The sequence below is a fragment of the Cornus florida genome, unplaced genomic scaffold (assembly GCF_030987335.1).
Source record: "Cornus florida cultivar Cherokee Brave unplaced genomic scaffold, ASM3098733v1 CherokeeBrave_3.0.0_Hap2_Chr01, whole genome shotgun sequence".
Taxonomy (NCBI): Eukaryota; Viridiplantae; Streptophyta; class Magnoliopsida; order Cornales; family Cornaceae; genus Cornus; species Cornus florida.
Window position 1 is genome coordinate 90,601,158 of NW_026775571.1, and position 27,982 is coordinate 90,629,139.

Sequence of the window (27,982 nt, forward strand, 5' to 3'; positions counted from 1 at the left end):
CATTCAAGGACCAAGCATATAGGACTTCGGTATCACTTTATCAGATCTTTGTTAGAAGATGGGGTGTTGACACTTGAGAAAATACTTGGCACCAAGAATCCAGCTGACATGTTGACCAAGACAGTGACCATGGAGAAACTGAAGTTGTGTGCAACTTCAATTGGTCTTCTAGCTTGAAGACAGAAAGAAGCGCACTGACATGTATAGGACATGTATGAGAAGAAGATGGAATGGGTTTACAAGTGCTCCAGACTCCAAGTGGGAGATTGTTGTGGTTTTGTGGAGTCTAATTAGGTGAAAGATTTTTAGGAAGATTTAATTATATGGAAACTTCAAGGGTACTGAATTTTAGGGAAAATTCAGTTTCCTAATCTATTAGGGAAAATTCAATTTCCTGATCTGATTTAATTTCCTTATTGGTTTTGGATTCTACAAAAGGCAAGTTCTTGTAGGACAAGTTTGGGACTCTATAAATAGGGGTGAAAATTAGAGATAAGTGTGTGCCAATACAAGAGAGAGCAATTGAGAGAGAATTCTCCTTGTAATTCTTCATATTTTTCATAGTGAATTTGTTCGGTGTGCTCAATGGACGTAGCCCTAAGATTTGGGTGAACCATGTATATCTTGTGTTCTTGTGTGTGATTTCTTTTATTCTTCGTGATTGCTTGTTTATTTCTTGAACAGTGTTGTTTATTTTGTGTTTCCGCTACAACAACTGGTACCAAATCCGGTTGGTTGTATAGTGCAACTCTAACATAAATTTCTCTATAAATAGCTTGCTTGTTTGCTTCTTAATGCTACACCCATCTACACATAAAGAAATTGTGTTATATATATAAAACCTTGCTTTTGTTTCCATGGAATCTTCTGTACCAACCTCACTTCAAACCCTTGTAAATGAGATCAAAGAAGAGATGTTCTCTACTAGTAGTAGTACTAATTCCATTGATGTTTATTCATTCGTTTCTCCTTCAGCTTATGACACTGCATGGTTAACCATGATTCCAGATCCCGAACAACGGGATTGTCCCATGTTCAAGGGTTGCTTGGATTGGATTCTCGACAACCAAAGAGATTAAGGGTTCTGGGGAGAGGATCAAAGCACCATTGATACTCTTCCTGCAACTCTTGCTTTCATGCTTGTGCTCAAAACATGGAACGTTGGGGACCAAAACATAAAGAAATGTACTCTTTCTCATTTAAGTACGTTCTCACACACTATTTGTTTTTTTTTTTTTTTATCCTTTGTCAATTCAATGAATTTAAATCGTCAATGCAATAATTTTAAATTGATAAGACACAACAATTATTATTTCTTTGATAATGCTTTTTTGGTCCTTGAAATATTGGGGACCAAAACATAAAGAAAGGTATATATCTATCTTTGTCTATATATATACACACAGTACTGTTTCTTTCGTAGGTAAATTTATAAACATGCACTTACTATGCATAAATTCTATAGAATAGTGTACGATTTCAAATATCACTATCGTAACATGTGTATGCATATTTTAAGCTATGAGTGTCCAATCATAGACTTCTACCTTATTATGAAATTTTTAAAAAATATATATATATATATATATAAAATCGCTGTCAGCATTTCCATATTTCCATTACCAAAACAAAACTTCATAAATGATATCAATTAAATATTTTGTAAATCCTCACTACTAAACCAAAAACCATAAAGCTAAAGAAAGTAAGAAACACTTGCAAACTGAGCATTGTACGTTTAAATTTTATTTGTATATATATTAATTAATGAGATGATCATATAAGCACTTTATTTCTTTCAATATTTTAGGATTGGAATTTATTCATGCAAACATGGCGTTGCTTCTTGATGAGCGCTAAAAAGTGCATATTTAAACCCCTTAAGCTTAAGCATTCTAGTACCTTTATCTATTTTACTTTACCATTTTAGATTGATTTCGTATTATTTCCATTTTCAGGCACTTATCCCGAAAATAAGCTAACTCAGCCAAATAAGAGCTTAATTGAAGCAATTTTGGGATTAAACAAAGAAATGAGCAAAGTGGAGAAAGAAGGAAGCAAATGAAGCCAAAGGTGGGAAGTAGCAAAGTTCGATCGATCCAACTTCAAGGTTCGATCGATCAAACAATGATCAATCTCAGCATTTCAAGATTGATCCAAGCCTTGGCCAAAAAGCATGAAGTCCAAAAAGTTCGATCGATCCAACACCACCCTTCGATCGATCCAACACTTTTGAACTTATTCAAATGATTAATCCTATCCACAGCTGTACCACCCACTAACCACTTTTGTCCTTTTCCCAAAAATATCTCCCTAAAATATCTCAGATTTGTCTTTTCCCAAAAAGCTCAACTAGTTGGATCGATCCAGCCTAAATTCGATAGATCTCAGCCAGTTCGATCGATCCAAGTCCAATGTTTGATCGATTGAACTTCCTTCAGTGCGAAAAAGTTAAATTTACATCTCATTGAAAGTTGTCCTTTATCCAATCATGAGGGAATATTGTGTGCACGACCCCAGCTCATTTTGGGTGTCATTTTGACCTACCTATATAAGGATAAGGATTGCTTTTTACAAGGGGGCCAATATCATTTTCATATTATCTCTTGGAGAGCAAGCTTAGAGGAGGAGGAGGCTAGAGACACCATTGGAGTTCTTCACCAACAAGGAGCAGATTTCAACCATGGAGTTAGCCCTTGAGGGTTGGAGCAACATCACCATGAGTGGCTAAACATCCTCTTAGGGCTAGATTTAGCCCCATGCATGTTTTCTATATCTTAATCTTGTGTATTATTGAGGGATTATTGTTGTAATTAATGTTTTGACACTTTGATATATATAGATCTTGTTTATTCAATGATTTATGTGGTTTAATGCTTCCAATTGATCATTTCATTCTATCCATATATCTGTGTATGCTAGAATAGATGTTCATGTGCTTGTCTCTAGATTTGGTGTTATTGATGCATGTCTATGTGTATTGATGCTATAGATTTAGAGATTGTCAAGACATAGTGCTTAAAAGAATGCTCTTGTGATTTTCTTGATGGTTCATACTTATTCCTTGATGGATTGTGCCTCTCCCCTAATTTATTTTCATGCTAGTAGATTAGATGCAATGTAGTGTTAAATGGGAGGACAATCTATGCTTGTTGTTTGATGATCCAAGCTTTTGAATACAAGAAGCATATGTCTCTAACCTTGTGTTATATTTAGATTGTGAGCTTAATGAAAGGATTAATGACTTATTTTGTTTTATTGTGCCTCTCACATGTTGTTTAGACAATATATACTTCATTGCTTAGATATATTGTGTCTTTCACATGATGTTTAGACAATACATGCTTAACTAGTCATCCTTACTTGTTGAATCAACCGAACACATACACACACCAATATTGCAACACACCATTTGCCCTCATTAGTCACTTGTCAATGGTATAGAAATGCATCGCTTGGTGGTGATCTCTAAACCCCAAGATCTCTCTCTCTCTTACTTACTCTTAATTGCATTCTTTTGTTATCACTTAGTTTAATTTAGTTGTTCTCTAATCAACCAACCAACCAATTGTTTGATCACTTGACCTACTAGCCCTAATAGCGATTCCACGACCTTGTCCGATCCTCACAATCCCTTGGGACGATCCCTACTCACCCTTGCTATATTTTTAGTGAAGGTAGTAGTGGCTTTTATAAATGTAAAACTCTTGGCCCTTGCCTTAAAATCCATACACTCTCAAACTTGACAGTAGTGCGGCAAAAAGTACCGGTCAGTTTTTGGCACTGTTGCCAGGGATTGATTGATTTGATTAGGCAACGTCGGATTTGTGAAATCAATTAGGATTAGTACTCTTTTGATTGTGTCTTTACTTTATTTTTATTTTTCTTTTTGGTTACTTATTGTGTTGTTCTTAGTTAACTAGGTGCATTGTTGGAAAGGTAGCAAGCAAAGGAGCATTCAAGCTAAGCAAAGAAGAAAAAAAAAAAAAAAAAAAAAAAAAATTCTAAAAATTTGCTAAGCTAAGCTTTAAATTTGGAGTTGAAGTGCTAAAGGACCTTTATGAGACTTTCTTTACTCAATCCCTTAGTTAAATCGTTAGCCTGCGTGGAGGCTTATTTTTATTTGTTCTTGCATCATTGTTGTTAAAGCATGGGAGTATGAATTAAGTGTTTGTGGAAGAAGTCTAATTGCATTGTTGTAAAGGTATAGTGTTTGTCATTCTTTGTGTTTGTTGTGTTTTGCATCGTGCATGCATGGACGTCGTTCATTGAGACCAACTCTTGTCCTTCTTGATTTGCATCTTAAATCTATCATTAGAAATCCTAGGGGAAGAGGAAGTTCAAATAGAGCCAATCTATCAATGAATGACCATAATAATGATCATGTTGAGGACCTTGGTCGCATAGACCAACATGGTATCCTTAATCCCAATGTGCACAATGAGAACATACAAGTACCATTAGGCATGCCTAGGCCATTCATTCACCAACCAGCACAACAACAAGGCCAAGTTCCATATGGAATGCCAAGGCCAATGTATGCTCCACAACCTCCCATCATCAATCAAGGAATTCAAAACCAAGGTGTTCATGTTGTACCTCAAATAGCTAATCCACCTCTTGCTTTAAGAGACCATTATGTGCCTAACGAGTATAATGCACCTACATGTATCCAATTGCCTCTATTTAGAGCACATCATTATGAAATTAAGCCACAAACCATTCAAATGCTTCCTAATGGACTTCCAAGTGAAGAACCTTACAAGCATTTGGATGAGTTTCTTGAAGTATGTTCCACCGTAAAATATACGGACAAGCCGGAAGAGGTTTTAAGACTCAAACTTTTTCTATTCACCTTAAAAGACAAGGTAAAGTATTGGTTTAACAATCTTAGGCCTTTTTCAATCACTTCTTGGGCAGAAATGCAACAAGAATTCTTGAAGAAGTACTATCCGGTTTCAAAGACCAATGCCATGAGAACCTCAATTCGAGAATTTTCATATGGGGATGGAGAAATATTTCATGAGGCATGGGAACGCTTCAATGAATTGCTTAGGAAGTGTCCACATCATGACATGCCCAAATGACAATTAGTTCAATATTTATTTGAGAGCTTATCGGACAACTATAAGGGTATGGTTGATGCTTCCATGGGTGGCGCGTACATTGACAGGCATGAGGATGACGTGTGGCGTCTTTATGAGAGCATGACTGAAAATTTTTGCATAGAACACTATCATCCAAGAATGGTAGAAATTCACAAGGTAGGAAGAGTGTTGGCTTACATCAAGTTGACTATTCAAATAAAATAGCCGCTGAAATGAAGTCTTTAGCTCAAAGGTTTGATCAATTTTTGATTAACCAAAACTCGGTGAACCAAGTATCTTCCTTCCCTAACCATTCTCATCGTGAATCAAATGAAACATGTATGATTTGTTCTAGTGTTCTTTATTCTACTTCTCATTGTCCTCACGGACAAGTGCAAAATAAACCTAATGAACAAGTCAATGCAGCTTTTGTGAACCAAGGGAACAATCCTTATGGTACTCACTATAATCCAAGTTGGAGGAATTATCCGAATTTCTCTTGGAAAAACCAAGGAGAGGACTCAAACCGTTCCCAAGGCGGTTTTCAAGGGAAATACATTCCACCTCCACTTCAAAACCAAGGATCCTAAGGTTATAGACCTTATCAATCACAAGGGATTCAATTTGCTAATTCTCATTTTCCCAACCAATCTTATTCCCAAGGTAATACTAGAAGTTCCGCATTTGAAGAAAAAGTTTTAAATGCTTTGGGCACTTTAAAGGCTAATACTCAATTGCTTCATTCTCACTCTCAATCTATTGCGAAGCTAGAAACCTAAGTAGGGCAAATAGCAAGTACGCTCAATGCAAGAGAGAAGGGAAAGATGCCTGTGAATGTCCCACCTAAGTAACAATATGTTGTGGAAACCCATTCCTCATCGGAAGGCCACACCATTGAATATGTTAATGCGGTGACTACCTTGCGGAGTGGTAGGATTGTGGACAATCAAATAGAAGAGAGTGAACTGGTGCAACCTCAAGTTGTCACTCGTCTCGTTTCACATCCCATTCCTCCTTCGTTGAATATACGTGACCTTGTAAATGAGAAAGTTTTGAAAAATGTGTTTGAAAAAGAAATTTTGAAAAATGATGTTGAAAAATGATTTGGAACACAATGATTTGAAAACTTCTTGTGTTGAAGAGAGTTCAAAAGAAAATTTTTAAAAAGTGTTTAAACTAAAAGTTCCATTTCCAGATGCCTTAAAAGGATCCATTTCAAACGACAAGCAAAAGGCAAAACCAATGAAATTATGGAAATGTTTAGGCAAGCGAAAGTTAATCTTCTACTATTGGATGCAATCAAGCAAATTCTGGCTTATGCCAAATTCTTGAAAGACTTGTGCACCCAAAAGCGGAAGAACAAGAGCCAAGCACCAAGAAACGTGGTTTTGACCGAGCAAGTAAGCCCAATTTTGCAACATAACACTCTTCCAAAGTTTAAGGACCCCGGTTCACCAACTACATCATGCTTTATTGGTGATCATATCATTAATCGGGCGCTTCTTGACTTAGGAGCAAGTGTTAACCTTCTTCCATACTCAGTTTATGTCAAATTGGGCCAAGGTGAATTGAAACCGATGTCAGTAGTTTTACAACTTGCCGACCGATCCATTAAGAAGCCTAGGGGTATATGTTTTGATTAAGATTGATAAATTCTTCTTCCCGGTCGATTTCGTTGTCATTGACACTGAACCGGTCCCCAATCCTAAGAGCCAAATTCTCGTTATCCTTGGCCGTCCTTTCTTGGCAACCGCTAATGTTAACATCCATTGTAGGACGGGGATAATGAAGATCTCATTTGGCCATATGAAGGTGAAGTTGAATATCTTTAATCCCACACCCAATTCATTTGACAAATATGAAGGAAAGGTTAATGTTGTAGATAAATGTCCTGATCTACAATGTCAAGGAAATGAGCTTTTGTGTAAGACCAAAACTTCCAAAGGATCATCTTCAACCTTGCATTCTAAAAATCTTGTTTCAAATTCTTGCTTTGAAAGGGCATGGAAGCCCAAAGGTTATGATTGCATAGACAAGGGACCAAAAGTTTCTTTTGAGCTTAATCCAATAAGTTCTTCAAAGAACCATTTGTTGGGTGGAGTTCAAATCATCTATCACCCCAACAAGGAGGGGATGTATTATAAGATCTTCGATCCGAGCTAAAAGAGCCCAATGTCTTGCTAGAGACGTTAAAAACTAGTAAAAGCATTCGTAGGGTGTCAAAACCCTATTCCTCCCTCATTTCTATCTTTCATTTCATTTCTTGCGAAGTCTAGATACTTATTTTTGGTTCTCACATGCATTGAAAGGAACTTTGGTGAGGATTGCATGAGCTTTCATGTCATTATTGAGCATTCTGCATAGTTTGATCGATCTCAAGCCTAAGTTCGATCGATCGAACTCCTTTCTGCATCCAACACTTATAAAAATTTTGAGCCTGCATCAACCTGCATATTTCACCTCTATGTCCAATCGTTCGAACTAACTCTTAGATCGATGAAGAGACCTTCGATCAATCCAACTTCCAAGTTTGATTGATCTTATGATTCAACACTTAGAAAAATTTTGAGCCTGCATCAACCTACATATTTCACCTCTCTGTCTCATCTGTCGAAACATTCCAAGATCAATCTAAAAGTTCTTCGATCGATCCAACTTCCAAGTTTGATCGATCTTTAAGTTCTAACACTTAGCCAATTTTCTGAGCCAAAAACCTGCATATTTTTGCTCTCTATCTGATCAATCGAACTCTTGTTTCGATCGATCTCAGTTCTTCATTTTATTATTTTGACTTTTCAAATTTTCAAAAATCCAAGAATATTTTCACTTTTATTTTATTTTCATTTCATTTCATTTTATTTTACTTTTCAAAAAGTTTTCAAAAATTCAAAAATATTTTAATTTATTTAGTTTTTAATTATTATTGTTTATTTAATTTATTTTTTTTTAAAAAAATATTTTATTCTATTTTATTTTATTTTCTAATTTTTAATTTTAATTCTAAATTCTAATTTTTAATTTTTCAAAATTTTGAAAAATCTAAAAATACTTCAAAGAGAGTTCATCAAAGTTCAAACTATCTCAGTTGAAGTTCGATCGATCGAACTCTGTCGGGAATATTTTTAAAAATAGAACCGATGGTTTTTTAGATTGATACTTTAGATCGATCTCACCCTCTCTGCAAACCCTAACCCCCTTCTCCGTCGCCATTGTGCCATCACCTCTGTGAATTTTCCGGCGAGTATCTAAGCATCAATCTCTCACTCGCTTCTCAGATTCATCTTCACTCTTCCACATCTCCACTTCTCTCATCGTTTGAGGTAAGATCCGAGAATGTCCCTCATGATTTAAGCTTCAATCTTGTGCATACATGCTTTATATGTTGTATACATGCTATATACATGACAAAATCCTTCATTGTTGAAGCTTGAAGCATTTGTGTCTATATATATATATATATATATATATATATATATATATATATATATATGTATATATTTTTGATGATTTGATTCGATTTGGGAGTATGGGCTTTGAACAGTGGCTAGGATTGATTGATTTGTTGTATTGATGGGCCCACGAACACGTTCGTGTAGGCCCCGTGCTTCCAAAGTCACAGATCTGTGACCTTTGAGTTTTCATCGTCGTATAGTTCAATCGATCGAACTTGTATCTCAGATCGATCTTGAGAGATCGATCGAACTCATGTCCCCGATCGATCGAAGTTGTGAGATCAATCTCACTTATTTTCGATCCATCCAACATTTACGATTGATCTCACTTATTTTTCTGATCGATCGAACTTCACAGATCTCACACACACACTTCATTCATCATATCTTACGTTCATGCTATCTCATATATGCCTAATGCCTGTGATATTCCATATTGGATGCATTTCATACTTACATTGTTTAACATGTTTCATATCCTGCCACTTGCATAGATTCATGTCATATTTGTTTTGTCTATTTTACTTGACATACATGTTTCTATATCGTACTTAAAATTTCTTATTCTGGCACTAACTCCCATTGCAAGTTTTTCTTTTTCTTTTTGCAAGCCATGGTTAAGAGGAAGACCATTGCCAACAGGCAACACGGGCCCCATTGACACATTAGACCATGGACAGAAGAGCCAACAGAGCCCTCTTATGCACAGGAGGAGCCAGCACAGGCTACCCCACCTCAGTCACCATCTCATGAGGCCGAGGATGACGATATGCCATCCACCTTTGCGGCTCATCCTGCATTTACACCATCACTATCTCCACCGCATACTGGAGCTGAGCATTCACCTATACCAGCTCAGCCAGCTCACCTGGAGCGTGATAGGCCCGCGACTCGATATGCGCATATAACTATCAACCATGAGTCAATGTTCGACACGGCCTTCTTTTCTAGATCGATGCTGACCCGATCCGCCTACCATGACATCATTTAGAGGGGCCTGGCCGCTATTCTTGCCCCCGTCACAGAGCCGGTCTACCCGCGGCTGGTACGGTTGTTCTACCAGAACCTCCGACAATCCCCGCATACCACAACCGAGCTGGTCACTTCTACAGATGGCCATCCGATCACCATCACAGTGAACTCACTAGCCCGCTCTTGCCGCTGTCCACACAGATGTCCTCCGGAGCTTCAGGACACATATCCGAGGCTATACAGGCCTTCATTTGTCGACATGGCAGTTTTTCTTACAGGTCACCATGCCAGTGTCAAGACCTTCGCCACCCGGACATTCCTTCCGGATGACCTTTGGTTCATAGATTCTGTTCTCTATTGGAACATATACATGGCCGGACACAAGATTTAGCGGAGGGGCGATTATCTGACAGCCCTCTACGCCTTCTATACTGGGCACTAGGTGTCCATTCCCGTGCTCATCTGGAACGTGATGAGGAAGCTATATGACGAGTACATTAGCAAGGAAATGCCCAGACGAGCTAAGTCTCTTCCATTCAGCCACCTCATCACCCAGATTTTGATAGACCAGTGCTACCCTATCCATCCTCGGGAGCACCCCGAGAGAGGTTCTTGTCACTTCCTGAAGAAGGACTGGGACAAGAGCTACCGATCCATCATTACTCGCCTGCAGGACCACGCAGTAGTGGCTACAGCAGAATTAGAGAAGGAGGAGGCACAGGCACAGGCAGCGGTAGCAGCAGTAGATCCCACAGCGGACGACGCACTAGTCGATCCAGCTGCCGATCATATAGATATTGACTTGGAGTGCCCTACAGACGACACAAAGCAATACTCTCTAGCCAGGTCACCTATTCATAAGCAGGAGCAGACTCAGGAGCTTTCTTCTGATTCATCTATGCCTGAGGTTCCAGATCTGACCCCCAGCTTTGGAGTACGCCTGCAGACACTTGAGGATGCTGTTGTTGCCATACGAGCTGATCTCATAGCCCACAGAGCTGATTTTACTGCCTTCTGCACGGATGTCGCGACCATGTTCCGAGATCTATCCAAAGATATCCGCGGAGCCCGACCTGCCCGTCTTACCTCATCCTCCTGAGTTACTAGTTCCTTCTATTTTATGATCCCTCTCTCCTATTGATACTTTACTTTTGTCATTGTACATTATTATTTTTACAGCCGGTCTGTCGGCTTTGATATTTTTATTGTACCTACACTTTATCTATTTTATATATCTATTTTTGTTATGGATGTCATATGATTATATTCTCATATCTGTATGTTTGACTCTATCAGGTACATCACAGTGACTTCAGTGAGAGAGTGCTACCCAATTTTCAGGACCACCCTTATACCTCTCTCATCTATTTATCTGTTTATCCCATTTACACTTGTATGTCCACTGTGCACTAATTATCCCATTTTGTTATCTGATGAGTTTATCCAAGTGCCAATTTTCAGGACCACAGTTCATCCCAAGTTTGGGGGGGCCATGCCACCCACTTCGGATACTTCAGTCCCGATCATTCTTGCTTAGTTGCACTGGTATACTCTTTCCCTTATTCTCTTGCACATTGAGGACATTGTGCCATTTAAGTTTGGGGGGAATGGTGTTTTACAGTGTTAGTTTTAAATTCAAAATTTTGAGCATGACTTGTGTATTTGAGAGATATTTCTATGATTGGTCCATATCTAGCTATGATTTTGATCTTTTGAGGACTATATTACTTAAAATTTAAAAATTGCTTGACTTGAGAGTCCAATACTCCTTGTATGCCTTAGGGATGCCATTTAGGAGTAAATTTTTTGAAAGATTGATATCTTGCTTGCACTTGTGATCCACATCATCTTGATTTTGTGATTGTTTTGAGATTCATTCTAGGATTCTACACTAGCACCGGTGCACACTAACATTCATTTGTGGGGTACATGCTTTGTTGATTATTGAATTGGTTATATCCCAATTGGACTAGTAGTGTATTGAAAGCTTTCATTCTTGATAAAGGTGGATAACAACCCCTTTTCACTAAGTAGCCGGGATTCTAGCCTCATCAAGCACTGAACTTCTCACGCCAAAAAGTGGAGGGCCTAAACTCTAGGTTAATAATTGAACTTGCTTTTAAAAAAAAAAAAAAAAAAAAAAAAAGAAGAAGAAGAAGTTGCAAAAGCAATAAAAAGTGAGGACTTCTCCCAAAAGGTGAGAAGTGAGAAATGATTAGATGGTTGTTGTCTTGATTTGTAGCCTAGTTGATTTAAGCTTATAAGTCTGTAGGGGTGTTTGAACGCCTAATGCCCTAAAGCCGTCTGGTTTGGGAGTCATTAACCTAACGCTCGACCTCATGAATTGCTAGAAAGCTTCATAGATCACTACATTGCACCATGCTTCCATCTTTGATCCTATAAAAAAAAAAAAAATAATAATAATAATAAAAAATCGAGTGAAAAGAATAAGCGCACCTAGAACAATAAAGCTTTAATAAAAGGTCCACTTTTTGTCTTGATGATCGGTACTAGATTTGTGTGCTAGTTTGAGAGTAAGGATATGATTAATTCTTTAGTTGGCTTAGATAGCAACACATTTGATGCCGGTCCACTCAAAAGAATTATAGAGTTGTTTTGATTTACATGATTATTTTCTTGATGTGTGGAGGACCATACTTGCTTGCTTGATGTTGAAATTTGAGAGATTGCTTGGAAAGGGTTGAAAAATTGCATATTTGAGGTAGTTTTCTCCCAATGCTTGTTTGCAATATTGGTACCTCTTTTGAAAGAATGAGCTTAATGCTTATGGGTACTATTTCTAGAAATCCCCACGAGACTTCACTCGTCCACTAGGGGTAACCTAGGGGTTTAGAAGGCTTGTTGCATATGCTAAGTGCAATCGTGTTCCCCACGAAAGTGGCGTTATCCATTTATTGTTTTCTAGCTCATAGTTGTATAGTTGTTCATTTCATTCATTTACTTTCTACTTCATTGCTAGGGACTAGCAATATTTAAGTTTGGGGGTGTGATGAGTGCTGAAAAGTGCGTATTTAAACCCCTTAAGCATAAGCATAAGCATAAGCATTCTAGTACCTTTATCAATCTTACTTTACCGTTTTAGATTGATTTTGTATTATTTCCATTTTTAGGCACTTATCCCGAAAGTAAGCTAACTCAGCCAAATAAGAGCTTAATTGAAGCAATTCTGGGATTAAACAAAGAAAGGAGCAAAGTGGAGAAAAAAGAAAGCAAATGAAGCCAAAGGTGGGAAGCAGCAAAGTTCGATCGATCCAACTTCAAGGTTCGATCGATTGAACAATGATCGATCTCAGCACTTCAAGATAGATCCAAGCCTTGGCCCAAAAGCATGAAGTCCAAAAAGTTTGATCGATCTAACACCACCTTTCGTTCGATCGATCGAACACTTTTGTCCTTATTCAAATGATTGATCCTATCCACAACTGTACCACCCAATAACCACTTTTGTCCTTTTCCCAAAAATATCTCCCCAAAATATCTCGGATTTGTCTTTTCCCAAAAAGCTCAACTAGTTGGATCGATCCAGCCTAAGTTCGATGGATCTTAGCTAGTTCGATCGATCCAAGTCCAAGGTTCGATCGATTGAACTTCCTCCAGTGCGAAAAAGTTAAATTTCCATCTCATTGAAAGTTGTCCTTTATCTAATCATGAGGGAATATTGTGTGCACGACCCCAGCTCATTTTGGGTGTCATTTTGACCTACATATATAAGGATAAGGATTGATTTTTTACAAGGGGGCCAATATCATTTTCATATTATCTTTTGGAGAGCAAGCTTAGAGGAGGAGGAGGGTAGAGACACCATTGGAGTTCTCCATCAACAAGGAGCAGATTTCAACCATGGAGTTAGCCCTTGAGGGTTGGAACAACATCACCATGAGTGGCTAGACATCCTCTTGGGGCTAGAGTTATCCCCAAACATGCTTTCTATATCTTAATCTTGTGTAATATTGAGGGATTAGTGTTGTAATTAATGTTTTGACACTTTGATATATATAGATCTTGTTTATTCAATGATTTATGTGGTTTAATGCTTCCAATTAATCATTTCATTCTATCCATATGTCTATGTATGCTAGAATAGATGTTCATGTGCTTGTCTCTAGATTTTGTGTTATTGATGCATGTCTATGTGTATTGATGCTATAGATTTATAGATTGTCAAGACATAGTGCTTAAAAGAATGCTTTTGTGATTTTCTTGATGGTTCATACTTATTCCTTGATGGATATTGCCTCTCCCCTAGTTTATTTTCATGCTAGTAGTGCAGATGTAGTGTAGTTGTAGTATAGTGTTAAATGGGAAGACAATCTATGCTTATTGTTTGATGATTCAAGCTTTTGAATACAAGAAGCATAAGTCTTTAACCTTGTGTTGTATATGGATTGTGAGCTTAATGAAAGGATTAATGACTTATTTTGATCTATTGTACCTCTCACATGTTGTTTAGACAATATATACTTCATTGCTTAGATATATTGTGCCTTTCATATGATGTTTAGATAATACATGTTTAACTAGTCATCCTTGCTTGTTGAATCAACCGAACACATACACACACTAATATTGCAACACACCATTTGCCCTCATTAGTCACTTGTCAATGGTATCGAAATGCATTGCTTGGTGGTGATCTCTAAACCCCAAGATCTCTCTATCTCTTACTTACCATTAATTGGATTCTTTTGTTATCACTTAGTTTAATTTAGTTGTTCTCTAATCAACCAACCAACCAATTGTTTGATCACTTGACCTACTAGCCCTAATAGCGATTCCACGACCTTGTCCGATCCTCACAATCCCTTGGGATGATCCCTACTCACCCTTGCTATATTTTTAGTGAAGGTAGTAGTGGCTTTTATAAATGTAAAACTCTTGGCCCTCGCCTTAAAATCCACACACTCTCAAACTGGACGGTAGTGCGGCAAAAAGTACCAATCACTTCTCAAAGTAAAACAAGATGGATATCCTCATTGGTTTTCTATTGTTTTCCCTGCAATGGTTGAACTTTCTCAAGCAAAAGGTCTAGAAATTGTCTTCCCTGACGAGCTCAAAGGAGAAGTGCTGGATGTTTTCTTCCACAAGCAACGGATTCTTGATATGTAAATTCTTACCTAAAAATATGCATATATTCAAATTTATATTTTTAAAATTATTGTTTAACACCAAGATATTAAATTAATCAGTAACATGCATGCATGTATTTATAGGGAAGAATTTGTTGATAAATACCATTATCCTCCACTATTATCATATTTGGAGGCCTTGCCATCAACATGTGATATTGATCAAGAAGATGTAGTGATGCACTTGAATGGATCAAATGGCTCGCTGTTCCAATCACCTTCTGCCACGGCATACGCCTATATGACTACTGGAAATCAGAAGTGCATGGACTACTTAGCCTCTCTAGTTCGAAGATGTGGTCATGGAGGTTATGAAAAGTTTCTTAATTCTATTTATGATTTTATATTACCAATTCTCAAGGCTTCATTAATTTATGTATATGTGTAGGAATTAATGTATATATAGAATTCTGAACTTGTTTTTTGGTGCAGTTCCATCAATTTATCCCATGGATGAGGAGCTCATAAAGCTTTGTATGGTTAATCAAATTCAAAGATTAGGGTTGTCCAAGCATTTCAATGGGGAGATCGAAAACACTTTATTAGACCTGTATAGATAATGTATCGTATATATATAATTAAGATCCAAATAATGAGGAGATTGAAACTTAAAACAGTTAATAGTGAAAATACTTGATTTTCATTTTTATGAAACAACACCTTACTAAATATGCCGATTATTGTTACGTACTAACCTAGTTAGTCTTTTTGAAAATTTTAACTCGAAAACTCAGGATGTATAAGAAACAAGAATCAGTAATGACAAAAGTTAAATTAGCACCTGCAAAAATATACAAGGACGCTTTGGCTTTTAGGCTCTTGCAGATGCAAGGGTACAATATGACCCCATGTATGTCTTTCAGACCTCTCATGTTGATTATATAAATACTCCTTAATTTTGTGTCATAATAATTTTGAAATTTATAATGTGCAGGGACTTTTTGTTGGTTTCTACTCTATGAAGATGTTGTAGCTCATATAGAAGAAAACTTTGAAGTGCTTACAAGTGCAATGTATAATGTTTATAGAGTAACAGATCTTATGTTCTCAAGAGAATATGAACTAGAGGAGGCAAGGTCATTTTCAAGGAAAGTACTTGAGAAATCCATGAGTACATTGGGAAACATAAACGATAATCTTTTCATGTTACCAAATTTTCAAAAATTGGTAATTTTCTATTCCTAGCTTATAATATTTTTTTATTGATAATCCAACTCCAAGTTTCTTGTACTTACCAAATTTAATAGTCCATCACCAATGGCTCTAACCTAGTATATTAATCACATTAATCATATGACTCCATAATTTTGCACTGATCGAGCATGAGTTGATAGTTCCATGGATTGCTCGCCTTAGTCATCTGGATCACAGAAAGTGGATTGAATTTAACAACATCCACTCTCTGTGCATTGGAAAGGTCTCATTCTATAGGTACAATTCAGTCTTTAGATTTTTAAATTTCATACTAATATGATTGATATTTTTAATGAAAAAAACTATAAAATGTTAGGATATTATGTCTTCAAAATGACAAGGTAATGCAACTTGCTGTGGAGAACTATGAGTTTCGACAATCAATTTATAGGAAAGAATTGGAGGAACTTAAAAGGTACATGTATATATATACACACACACACACACACACACAAACACGACAGTTATATTTATGCATATATAGTAACATGTAATTAATCAAAATAGCTTGTCTATTTCATCATTAGGTGGTCCAAGGAGTGGGGCTTAGTGAAATGGGATTTGGGAGGGAGAAAAATACTTACTGTTACTTTGCCGTTGCAGCCAGTAGTTCTCTTCCTCACAATTCCCCTGTTCGAATGGTAGTTGCCAAAAGTGGAATACTTATTACAGTTGCTGATGATTTTTATGATATGGAAGGCTCTCTGAATGAGTTACAGCGATTAACCAATGCGGTTCTAAGGTATATATATATATATATATGCTTTTATTTTCAGTCTAGAATTACTTAAGAACACCTTGCATAGTACTTTGTTTTTCTAGCTTTCCTTGTCTCACATTTTAACATATATTTTTTAATTTTTTATTTTATAACAGATGGGATAGTAAAGGCTTAAGTGGCCATGGTAAGATTATCTTTCATGCCCTTGACAACTTTGTGAGGGACATTACAGAGCAAAAACTACATTAATAAGGGAGTGACATAACAAATGATCTATAAGATATAGTAAGCTTTTTTACCCGTGTAGTTCAACTAGTTACTTCACAAATGCTTAAGCTATTTATCAACCAATTTAGAAAATCTTATGTGAAAGTGGCGCAAAACATTTGCTTCGTGACTACCAGAAACTACATGGAGCAAGAGTGGATATATACCATCCATCGATGAATACCTTGAAATAAGCATGATATCGATTGCTACGCACACTATAGTTCTTTTGGCTTCATGTTTTATAAGTTCGAGCTTGCCTCACAAATTACTCAAGCTCGTGCAGTATGAAACTGTCATGAAATTGCTTATGGTCACTACTCGTTTATTGAATGACATTCAAATTAAGCAACCAGGTTAGTTAATTAACTAACGTACCTTTTCATGAACATATATAATTTTCTTTTTAGAAAGTTCAAGCACACGTATACACCCCCACAGTATTGCTCTGTGTGGGCTCGAACACTCAGCCTCCTCTTTTTGGATGAGAGATCATAACATCTGGATTAATGCCCACTATTAACATGTAAACATTCTAAAAAATTTCACACACATATATATATATATTCATATATTATGCAGAAGGAACAAGAGGACGGGAATATGAACCTTGTTTTGCTTGATTTGAAAGAAAATCCATGGGCAGACATTAAAAGCTCAATCACTAATGTAAGGGAGATATTAGAAAAAAAGAAGAAAGAGTTACTTGAACATGTTTTGATGGATGGCTTTAATGATTTGCCCAAAGCATGCAAGCAACTCCATTTATCATGTTTGAAAGTATTTCAGATGTTTTTCAACTCTAACAATCGATTCGACTCCAATACAGACCTCCTTCAAGATATAAGGAAAGCAATTTACAATCCATTGGAATACCAAAATCAAAAGGGTCTGAAGACTCTACCATTGATTCAGTCGAGACCCAAGAAGGAAAACTTGATCATCTACTCGGTTTGTTACTATCAAAGCTTCAAACATCATGGAAGTAGAAGTTTTTTTGCTAGATGATGAGTGCTGAAAAGTGCATATTTAAACCCCTTAAGCTTAGGCATTCTAGTACCTTTATCTATCTTACTTTACCGTCTCAGATTGATTTCATAATATTTCCATTTCCAGGCACTTATCCCGAAAATAAGCTAACTCAGCCAAATAAGAGCAGAAATGAAGCAATTCTGGGATGAATCCAAGAAAGGATATAAGAGGAAGCAAAAGGAAGAAAAATGTGGAAATCAAAATCTTCGATCGTTCTCAGATCAAAGTTCGATCGATCCAATATGATCGATCTGAGCACTTCAAGATGGATCAAAGCCATGATGACATTTTCAGAGATCTTAAAAGTTCGTTCGATCCAACATCATTCTTCGATCGATCGAATTACCTTGTCCTTATCTAAATGATTGATCTTATCTAGTTGTACCACCCTACCAACCACATTTGTCCTTTTCCCAAAAATATCTTCAAAATATCTCAGATTTGTTTTTATCCAAAAAGCGCCGCCATTGAGGATCGATCCAGCCTAAGTTCGATAGATCTTAGCCATGTTCGATCGATCCAAGTCCAAGGTTCGATTGATCGAACTTCCTCCAATGCAAAAAAGTTAAATTTTCAGCTCACAAAAAGTTATCCTTTATCCAATCATTGGGGAATATTTGCTGTATAACCCTAGGTTATTTTGTGTGTCATTTGACCTACCTATATAAGGATAAGGATTACTTTTTACATGTATCACATGGTATCATATCATACCTTGTAGAACTCTTGGAGAGCAAGCTTAGAGGAGAAGGAGGCTAGAGACACCATTGGAGACTCTTCATCAACCAAGGAGCAAATCTCTACCATGGAGTTAGCCTTTGAGGGTTGGAGAAGCACTACCATGAGTGGCTAGACATCCTCTTGGGGCTAGAGTTAGCCCCAAGCATGTTTTCTACATCTTGATTTTGTGTATTATTGAGGGATTAGTGTTGTAATACTTGTTTTGGCACTTATATATATATATATATATATATATATATATATATATATATATATATCTTGTTTATTCAATGATTTATGTGGTTTAATGCTTCTAATTGATCATTTCATTCTATCCATATGTCTATGTATGCTAGAATAGATGTTCATGTGTTTGTCTCTATTTCTTGTGTTATTGATGCATGTCTATGTGTATTAATGCCATAGATCTAGAGATTGTCAAAATATTGTGCTTAATGGAATGCTCTTGTAATTTTCTAGATGGTTTATGCTCATTTTTTGATGGATTGTGCCTCTCCCTTAGCTTAATTAGTTTAATTTCATGTCATTAGCTTAATTGTAGTGTAGTGGTAGCATAGTTGTTAGATGGGAGGACAATCTATACTTGTTGTTTGATATTCCATACTTTTGAATGCAAGTAGCATATGTCTCTAACCTTGTGGTGTATTTGACTTTTGAGCTTAACGAAAGGATTAATGACTTGCTAGATATATTGTGCTTTTCATATGCTATTTAGACAATATACACTTAATTGTTAGATATATTGTACTTTTCACATGTTGATTAGACAATGTATACTTAATTAGTCACCCTTGCTAGTTGAATCAACCAAACACACACACACATCAATATTGTAACACACATTTCCCTCATTAGTCACTTGTTAAGGGTGTAGAAAAATATTGTTTGGTGGTGACCTCTAAACCCCAAGATCTCTCTCTTACTTACTCTTTATTGCATTCAATTATTTAGTTTAATTTACTCTCTAGTTTAATCAACCAACCAACTATTTGTTTGATCACTCGACCTACTAACCCTAATAGCGACTCTACAACTAAATTCGACTCCAATCCCTTGGGACGATCCCTACTCACCCTAACTATATTTTTAGTGGAGGTAGTAGTGGCTTCTATAAATGTAAAACTTGGCCCTCGCCTTAATGCACACTCTCTAAGCTTGTGGTGTAGTAACGACCAATCACCCACCAAGTTTTTGGCGCCGTTGCCGGGGATTAGGCAACATTGTATTTATAAAATCAATTAGGAATTAGTACTCTTTTGATCATGTCTTTACTTTGTTTTTATCTTTCTTTTGATTACTTATTGTGTTTGTTCATCTTTGACAAGGAGCATTAAGCTAGGAAGTAAGCAAAGGAGCATCCAAGCAAAGGAGCTAAGCAAGCAAGGAAAAATGCTTAAAAGTTAAAAAAAAAATTGCTAAGCTAAGCTATAAAATTTGGAGTTGAAGTGCTAAAGGACCTTTATGAGACTTTCTTTACTCAATCCTTTAGTTAAATCGTGAGCCCGCGTGGAGGCATTTTAATTATTCATTGCATTGTTATCAAAGCATGGGAATAAGGGATCATTGTATATGGAGGAAGTTTGTTGATTGTTGATTTGTTGCGAAGGAGGAGTGCTTGCTTATTTTATTGTGATTTGTGTGTTGCTTGTAGTCTTATATAGACCTTGTCATATCATACATTCTAGGCATTCACATGGAAAATCTAGAGAGTAATCTTGGCTACTTAGACCCACGTTTCATGCAAAACCTACCTCTTAATCAACATGGCCCATGGAGTTCAAGCTCCAATTCCTCAAATGGTCCTTCGTGATCATTATAATCTTCATGCATACCATGCACCTACTTGCATTATGTTGCCTAATTTTGAGACTAATCAATATGAAATCAAGCTCGAGACCATTCAAATGTGTCCACTCTTTTATGGTTTAGATGAAGAGGAACCATATAGGCATCTAAATGAATATTTTGAACTATGTTCCACCGTGAGGTACATGGATGTCCCAGAAGAAGTCCTTAAATTACTTCTCTTCCCTTTCATGCTTAAAAATAAAGCAAAGCATTGGTTCAATACTTTAGGGGTAAATTCAATAACATCTTGGGCGCAAATGCAAAATGAGTTTTTTTTAAAAATTTACCCCTCAAGTTTGACCAATGTAATGTGTGCTTCAATTAGAGAATTTTCTCAAACGGAAGGAGAGTTGTTGCATGAGGCTTAGGAGAGATTGAATGACTTGCTAAGAAAGTGTCCACATCATGGTATTCCAAAATGGCAAGTTGTCCAATACTTCTTTAAAAGCCATCTGACATGCAAAAGGACATAGTTGATACCTCATGTGGAGGTTCGTATTTTGGAAAACATGAAGATGACATTTGGCACCTTTTTTAAAAAAATGAGTGAAAACTCTTTGCACAAATATTACACTTCTCGGCTTGATCATGGTTTTAATAAAAAGGAGAAAAGTGTAACAGTGTGTCAAATTGAAAGTTCAAGGGAAATTGTAGCCGAGGTTAAAACTCTTTCTCAACAACTTGATCAATTCTTGTTGAATCAAAAACTGGCTATCAATGCATCTCCTTTTCATCATACAACCCATCTTTGTGAGCCTTGCATGACATGTTCAAGTGTTTTGCATACTACTTTCGATTGTCCCCATGGACATGTTGTTAATGAACATTTTGAACAAGTTAATGCTATATTTGCTCACCCTTATTCAAATGCATATGATATGTTCCATTGTGGAATGAAAGCTCAAGCCCTTATCAAGCTAAATTTTTTTAAAGAAAATACATTCCACCTCATAAAAGAAATGGAGGTTCTTAAGGGTTTGTTTCTTCTTCTTTCCATCATCAAAGAATGAATGACCTCTTACATCCTCAAATGTATGATTCCCAAGTTGGCTTTCATTATCTTCAAGCACTTTCTAGTAATTCTACATTTGAAGATAAGGTTTTAATGGCCTTGGGTAGCTTAGAGAAGGATACTAACTTGTTGCATTCCCACTCTCAATCCATATCAAAGTTTGAATCCCAAATTAGGACCATAGCTAATGTATGGAATGTAAGAGAAATTGGAAAATTGCCTAGTCAACCCGAAAGGAATCCAAAAGCCTAATTTTGTGTGGAAGCAAACCTTACATCGGGGTGTTCTTCCCAAGCTCAAGCACAAGCCATCACCACCTTGAGAAGTGAGCAAGTGAACAATAGGGTTGAACTACCAAAGGAAGATAGTGAATCGGTGCAACCTAAAGTTGTCACCCATCCAATTCCCAATTCCACTCCTACTTCCTTGAATGAAAATGTTTCTAACCGGAATTCTCAATCTTCTCCATCATCATCTCAAATTACAAAGTCTTGTGAGCTAAAAGCTCCATTCCCTTATGCTTTAAAAGAAACTTCACCTTATGGGAGGTAAGAAGGGAAAATACATGACATGATGAAAGTTTTTAAGCAAGTCAACTTCAATCTTTCTCTTTTGGATGCCATTAAGCAAATTCCACCTTATGCAAAATTCTTGAAAGATCTTTGCACACAAAAGAGGAAGAGCAAGGGACCAAGCCCTAAAAAAGTGTTCCTTACGGAGCAAGTGAGCTCCATTCTTCAACAACACACTCCACTTAAGTTCAAAGATCCAGATGCTCCGACTATTTTTTGTGTAATTGGAACCCATGAAATTTGTAGAGCTCTTCTTAACTTAGGTGCAAGTGGTAATTTGATTCCTTACTCCGTATATGTCCAATTAGGGTTAAATGAGTTGAAGCCAACCTCGGTGGTGCTTCAAATGGCCAATAGATCTGTCAAAACACCTAGGGGCATGGTTTAGGAGATCCTCATCAAAGTGGATAAATTCTACTTTCCGGTTGATTTTGTAGTTCTTGATACCGAACCAGTTTCTAATCCCACTAACCACATCCCAATCATCTTGGGAAGACCATTCCTTGCCACAGCAAATGCAATAATTAATTGTAGATCCGGATTATGGACCTTTCTTTTGGCAATATGATGGTCAAACTTAATGTTTTCCATGCAAGTCGACATCCCATAGATGAAGATGAGTGTTGCCTTGTTGATGTGTTAGATGAGGTTGTTGAGGAATCAATTCCAACGATGGTAATGAAATAACCAATTGAGGATAGTCTTTCATCTCTTTTATCCGATGATCCTCTTGCTTCTTATCTTTTTGAAATGTATGAAAATTGTGGATTTGATGATGAAAAATCAATGAATGAAGTAAGCAATCTCATGGAATCTGTTGCAAGCTTAGATTTTCTATCTTAGAAAACTCCAATAGAACCTCTTCCTCCACTCTCTAGCACTCCACCTGTTTCATCTTTAGTTTTTCCACCAACTCTTGAGCTAAAAACTCTACCTTCCAATCTCAAGTATGCATTCTTAGCACCAAAAGAAACTTTTCCAGTTATCATTTCTTCAAGTCTTGAAAAAGACCAAGAAGATGCTCTCTTAAGTCTGCTTAAAGAAAATAAGGAAGCCATAGGATGGAGTGTGGCGGATCTTAAGGGAATTAACCTTGTATTTGTATGCATCGCATAGTTATGGAAGATGATACAAAACCCTTTAGGGATGCCTAAAGGAGACTTAATCCAAACATGAAGGAGGTAGTTAAGAAGGAAGTTGTCAAACTCTTAGATGCCGGAATCATTTACCCAATCTCCGATAGCAAATGGGTGAGTCCAACTCAAGTAGTTCCCAAAAAATCAGGGATTACGGTGGTTGAGAGTGCAAAGGGTGAGGAAATCTCTAAGCGTACCGCCAATTCATGGCATGTATGCATTGATTACCGCAAATTGAATGCCGCCACTAGAAAGGATCACTTCCTCTTGCCATTCATTGATCAAATTCTAGAGAGATTGGCTGGACAACAATATTATTGCTTCTTTGATGGCTATTCGGGGTACAATCAAGTAGCCCTCGACCCATTAGACGAGTGAAAACCACCTTTACATGTCCATTCGGCACATTTGCTTATAGACGGATGCCTTTTGGTTTGTGCAATGCACCCGCCACATTCCAAAGGTGTATGATGTCAATTTTCTCGGATATGTGGAAGAGTTTCTAGAGGTTTTCATGGATGGTTTTTCTATCTTTGGGTCTTCATTTAATGCATACCTCAAAATTTTAGATCTAGTGCTTAAGAGATGTCGTGAAACCAACCTTTTAGTTAGTTGGGAAAAGAGCCATTTCATAGTTCAAGAGGGTATTGTTTTGGGTCACGTTATCTCAAGGAGAGGAATAGAGGTAGATAAAGCGAAGGTTGAGCTTATTTCTGAATTGCCTCCACCTTCAACGGTGAGAGAGGTTCACTCCTTTCTAGGTCATGCTGGCTTTTATCACCGTTTTATCAAAGACTTTAGTAAAATTGCTCGACCCTTGTGCAATCTTCTTACCAAGGAAACTCTTTTTGTCTTTGACCAAGCATGCTTAAACGTTTTTCATAAATTACGTGAATTATTATCATCTGCTCCTATCATGCAACCTCCCAATTGGTCATTGCCATTTGAAATCATGTGTGATACTTCTGATTATGCCATGGGAGCAATTTTGGGACAAAGAGTGGGTAAACTTCCTTGTGCCATCTACTATGCAAGCAAAACTTTCTCGGGAGCTCAATTGAATTACTCCACTACCGAGAAAGATTTATTTGCCGTAGTGTATACTCTTAATAAATTCCGTTCCTATCTCTTTGGGTCCAAGGTTGTTGTTTATTCTGATCATGCCACCTTGAGACACCTATTGACAAAAAGGGAAACAAAACCTAGGTTAATTAGATGGATTTTGCTTCTTCAGGAATTCGATTTTGAAATTAAGGACAAGAAAGGCAGCGAAAATGTGGTTGCCGATCATCTTTCTAGGTTATCGATAGAGCTTTTCCCTAGTTTACCAATTTGTAACTCTTTTCCGGATGAACAACTCTTTCAAATTTCCAATGGAAAAATGCTTTGGTTTGCCGACATTGTGAATTACTTGGTAGTAGGCAAGCTACCAACTTCTTGGTTGAAGAACGAAAAGAATCGTTTCTTTACCAACATCCAGAATTACTATTGGGAAGACCCCTGTCTTATACCGATATTGTCCGGATCAAATTGTGAGGAGATGCATTTCGGAGAGTGAAATTCCAAGCGTCCTAGTGATTTGTCACACTCTTGCATGTGGTGGGCATTTTTGTGCAAAGAAGACCGCCTTAAAGGTTCTTTAAAGTGGGCTCTTTTGGTGCACTATTCATAGAGATGCCTATAATTTTTGCAAATCATGTAAGAGATGTCAAAAGATGGGGACAATGTCTAGAAGAGATATGATGCCCTTGACCAATTTACTTATTGTTGAGATCTTTGATATATGGGGCATTGATTTTATGGGTCTATTTCCTATGTCCTATGGTTTTCAATACATTCTTCTTGCCGTTGATTATGTTTCCAAGTGGGTGGAAGCATGTGCAACCAAAACAAATGACCACTCCGTGGTCATTCAATTCATTAAATACAATATCTTTGCTCGTTTTGGTATTCGACGGGCTATAATAAGCGATGGAGGAAAACATTATTGCAATCAATTCCTAAGGCATTTATTTCTTAAATACTCCGTCACTCATAAGGTAGCCACTCCCTACCATCCTCAAACAAGTGGGCAAGTTGAAGTGTCCAACCGGGAAATTAAACATATTCTTGAGAAAACGGTTAATACCACCCGAAAGGATTGGTCAAGGAAGCTAAATAATGCTTTGTGGGCTTATCGGACGGCATATAAGACTCCCATTGGCATGTCTCCTTATAGGCTTGTATATGGAAAGCCTTGCCATCTTCCGGTTGAGTTAGAGCATAAAGCCTTGTGGGCGGTTAAAAAGCTCAATTTTGACCTTGATAAAGCTAGAGAGAATAGGCTACTTCAATTGAGTGAGTTAGAAGAATTGAGACACAATGCTTATGATAATGCCAAACTCTACAAAGAAATAACAAAAGCCTTTCATGATAAGCATATTGTGAAAAAGTCTTTGGAACCCGGTCAAAAAGCTTGGCTTTTCAACTCTGGACTGAAACTTTTTCCTGGGAAATTGAGAACCAAATGGGAGGGTCCTTATGAAATCATCTCTGTTACACCTCATGGAGCGGTTGAAATCAAAAATTTAAAGAAGGGAAACATTTTTAAGGTTAATGGACAGATGTTGAAACCTTACATAGAGGGTCAAGTCTTTCAAAGACATTTGGAAGCTGCACATCTAGTTGACCCGGTGTATGAAAACATAGAAAATTGCATTAACAAGGGATCAAAAGTTTCTTTTGAGGTTAATCCAACAAGTTCTTCAAAGAACTATTTGTTGGGTGGAGTTCAAAGCATCTATCACCCCAACAAGGAGGGGATGCATTACAAGATCTTTGATTCGGGCTAAAAGAGCCCAACGTCTTGCTAGAGACGTTAAAGACTAGCAAATCATTTCGTAGGGTGTCAAAACCCTATTCCTTCCTCATTTCTATCTTAAATTTCATTTCTTGCAAAGTCTAGATACTTGTTTTTGGTTCATATGCATTGCTAGGAACTGTGATTAGGATTGCATGAATTTTTATGTTGTGATTGAACATTTTCCATAAGTTCGATCGATCTCAAATGAGTGTTTGATCGATCAAACTTCCACCTGCATCCAATACTTAGAAAAGTTTTTCACCTGCATCCAAATCACCTCTCTGTCCCATCGTTCAAACTTATTCTCAGATTGATCAGAAGACCTTAGATCGATCCAACTTCAAAGTTCGATCGATCTCGTGCTCCAACACTTAGAATAATTTTGAGCCTGCATCAACCTGCATATTTCAGCTCTCTGTCTAATTGATTGAAAACATTTCAAGATCAATCTGAAGTTCTTCAATCGATCTAACTTCAAAGTTCGATCGATCTTGAGTTCCACCACTTAACCAAAATTTTGAACCAAAAACCTGCATATTTTTGCTCTCTGTGATCGATCGAACATTTTGTTCAAATTGATCTCAGTTCTTCAATTCTCTATTTTGACTTTTGTTTGACTTCATTTGACTTTTTAATTTTTTTAAAAAAAAAAATTCAAAAATATTTTTATTTTTATTCTATTTTCCAAAAATATTTTCTATTTTTCAATTTTAATTTTAGTTTTTAATTTTTCAAAAATTTAAAAATTCCAAAAATACTTTGAAGAGAGATCATAACAGTTCAATCGATCTGAAATCTCAGTTCGATTGATCGAACTGATCGGAAAAAGTTTTTAAAAATAGAACCTGAGGATCTCACAATCGATTCATTAGATCGATCCACCCCTTTTTCTAAACCCTCAGTCCTTCATTCCCGTTGCCACTGTATACCCATCTTCATCATCATCTCCGGCGAATTTCCGGCAAGATCCAGTGAGCTTCGACTCTCTCTCTCTTTCTCTTCTTTCTCATCTCGGATCTGAGTTTACATCACCCCCTTGGCATCTCATCTTCTCTCTTTAATTTTGGGTAAGATCCAAACCCCATCTTTAACTTCAAGCTTTAAGTTGTTAAATATATGTTTTAAATGTTGAATCCATGATATATTGTTGATGAAATCCACCATTGATGAAGCTTGAAGCACTGTGTTTATATGCTTTGTATATTTTTTTATTTTTGAATTGATTTTGGGAGTATGGGCTTTGTAAAGTGAATAGGATTGATTGTATGTTGTGTTGATGGGCCCACGACGTTGTTCGTGAAGGCCCTGTGCCATCCACGTCACAGATCTGTGATCTTTTGATTTTCATCTTCGTACAGTTTGATCGATCGAACTTATTTCTCAAATCGATCGAAATTTTGAGACCAATCTCAAACCTTTTTATGATTGATCGAACTTTACAGATCTCATACATAGACTTCATTCATCATGTATTATGTTCATGCTATCTCATATATGCCCAATGCCTGTGATATTCCATATTCGATGCATTTCATACTTATATTGTTTAGCATGCTTCATATCCTGTCACTTGCATAGATTCATGTCATCTATCTGTTTTGTCTATCTCATTTGACATGCATGTCTCTATTTTGTGTTTTCAATTCTTTATTCTAGCATTAACTCCTATGGCAAGTTTCACTTTCCTTTTTGTAGGACATGACTAAACAAAAGTATGTTCGAACACAGGAGCCTGCAGAGTCCTCCCAAGCTTAGACTGCCCATTCTTCTGCTCCACCTGCATCTGAGGCTCCTGATCAAATACCTAGACTTGAAGCATAGATGCAGGTTTTGGAAGATACCCTGCTTGCCATTAGAGCTGACATTGCTTCCTTCTGTGCAGAGATCATGGCTGCACTTGCTGACTTATCCAGGGAAATTCGCGGAGATCGCCCTGCTAGTCCTGCATCCTCTGCCTGA

The 27,982-nt window shown here is 37.0% G+C and overlaps 2 pseudogenes; one reads left to right on the forward strand and one right to left on the reverse strand.

Moving 5' to 3' along the window:
- Positions 1-857: 857 nt before the first annotated feature.
- On the forward strand, positions 858-27,982 carry LOC132277295 ((E,E)-geranyllinalool synthase-like; annotated as a pseudogene).
- Positions 4,979-5,077, reverse strand: LOC132283831 (small nucleolar RNA R71; annotated as a pseudogene).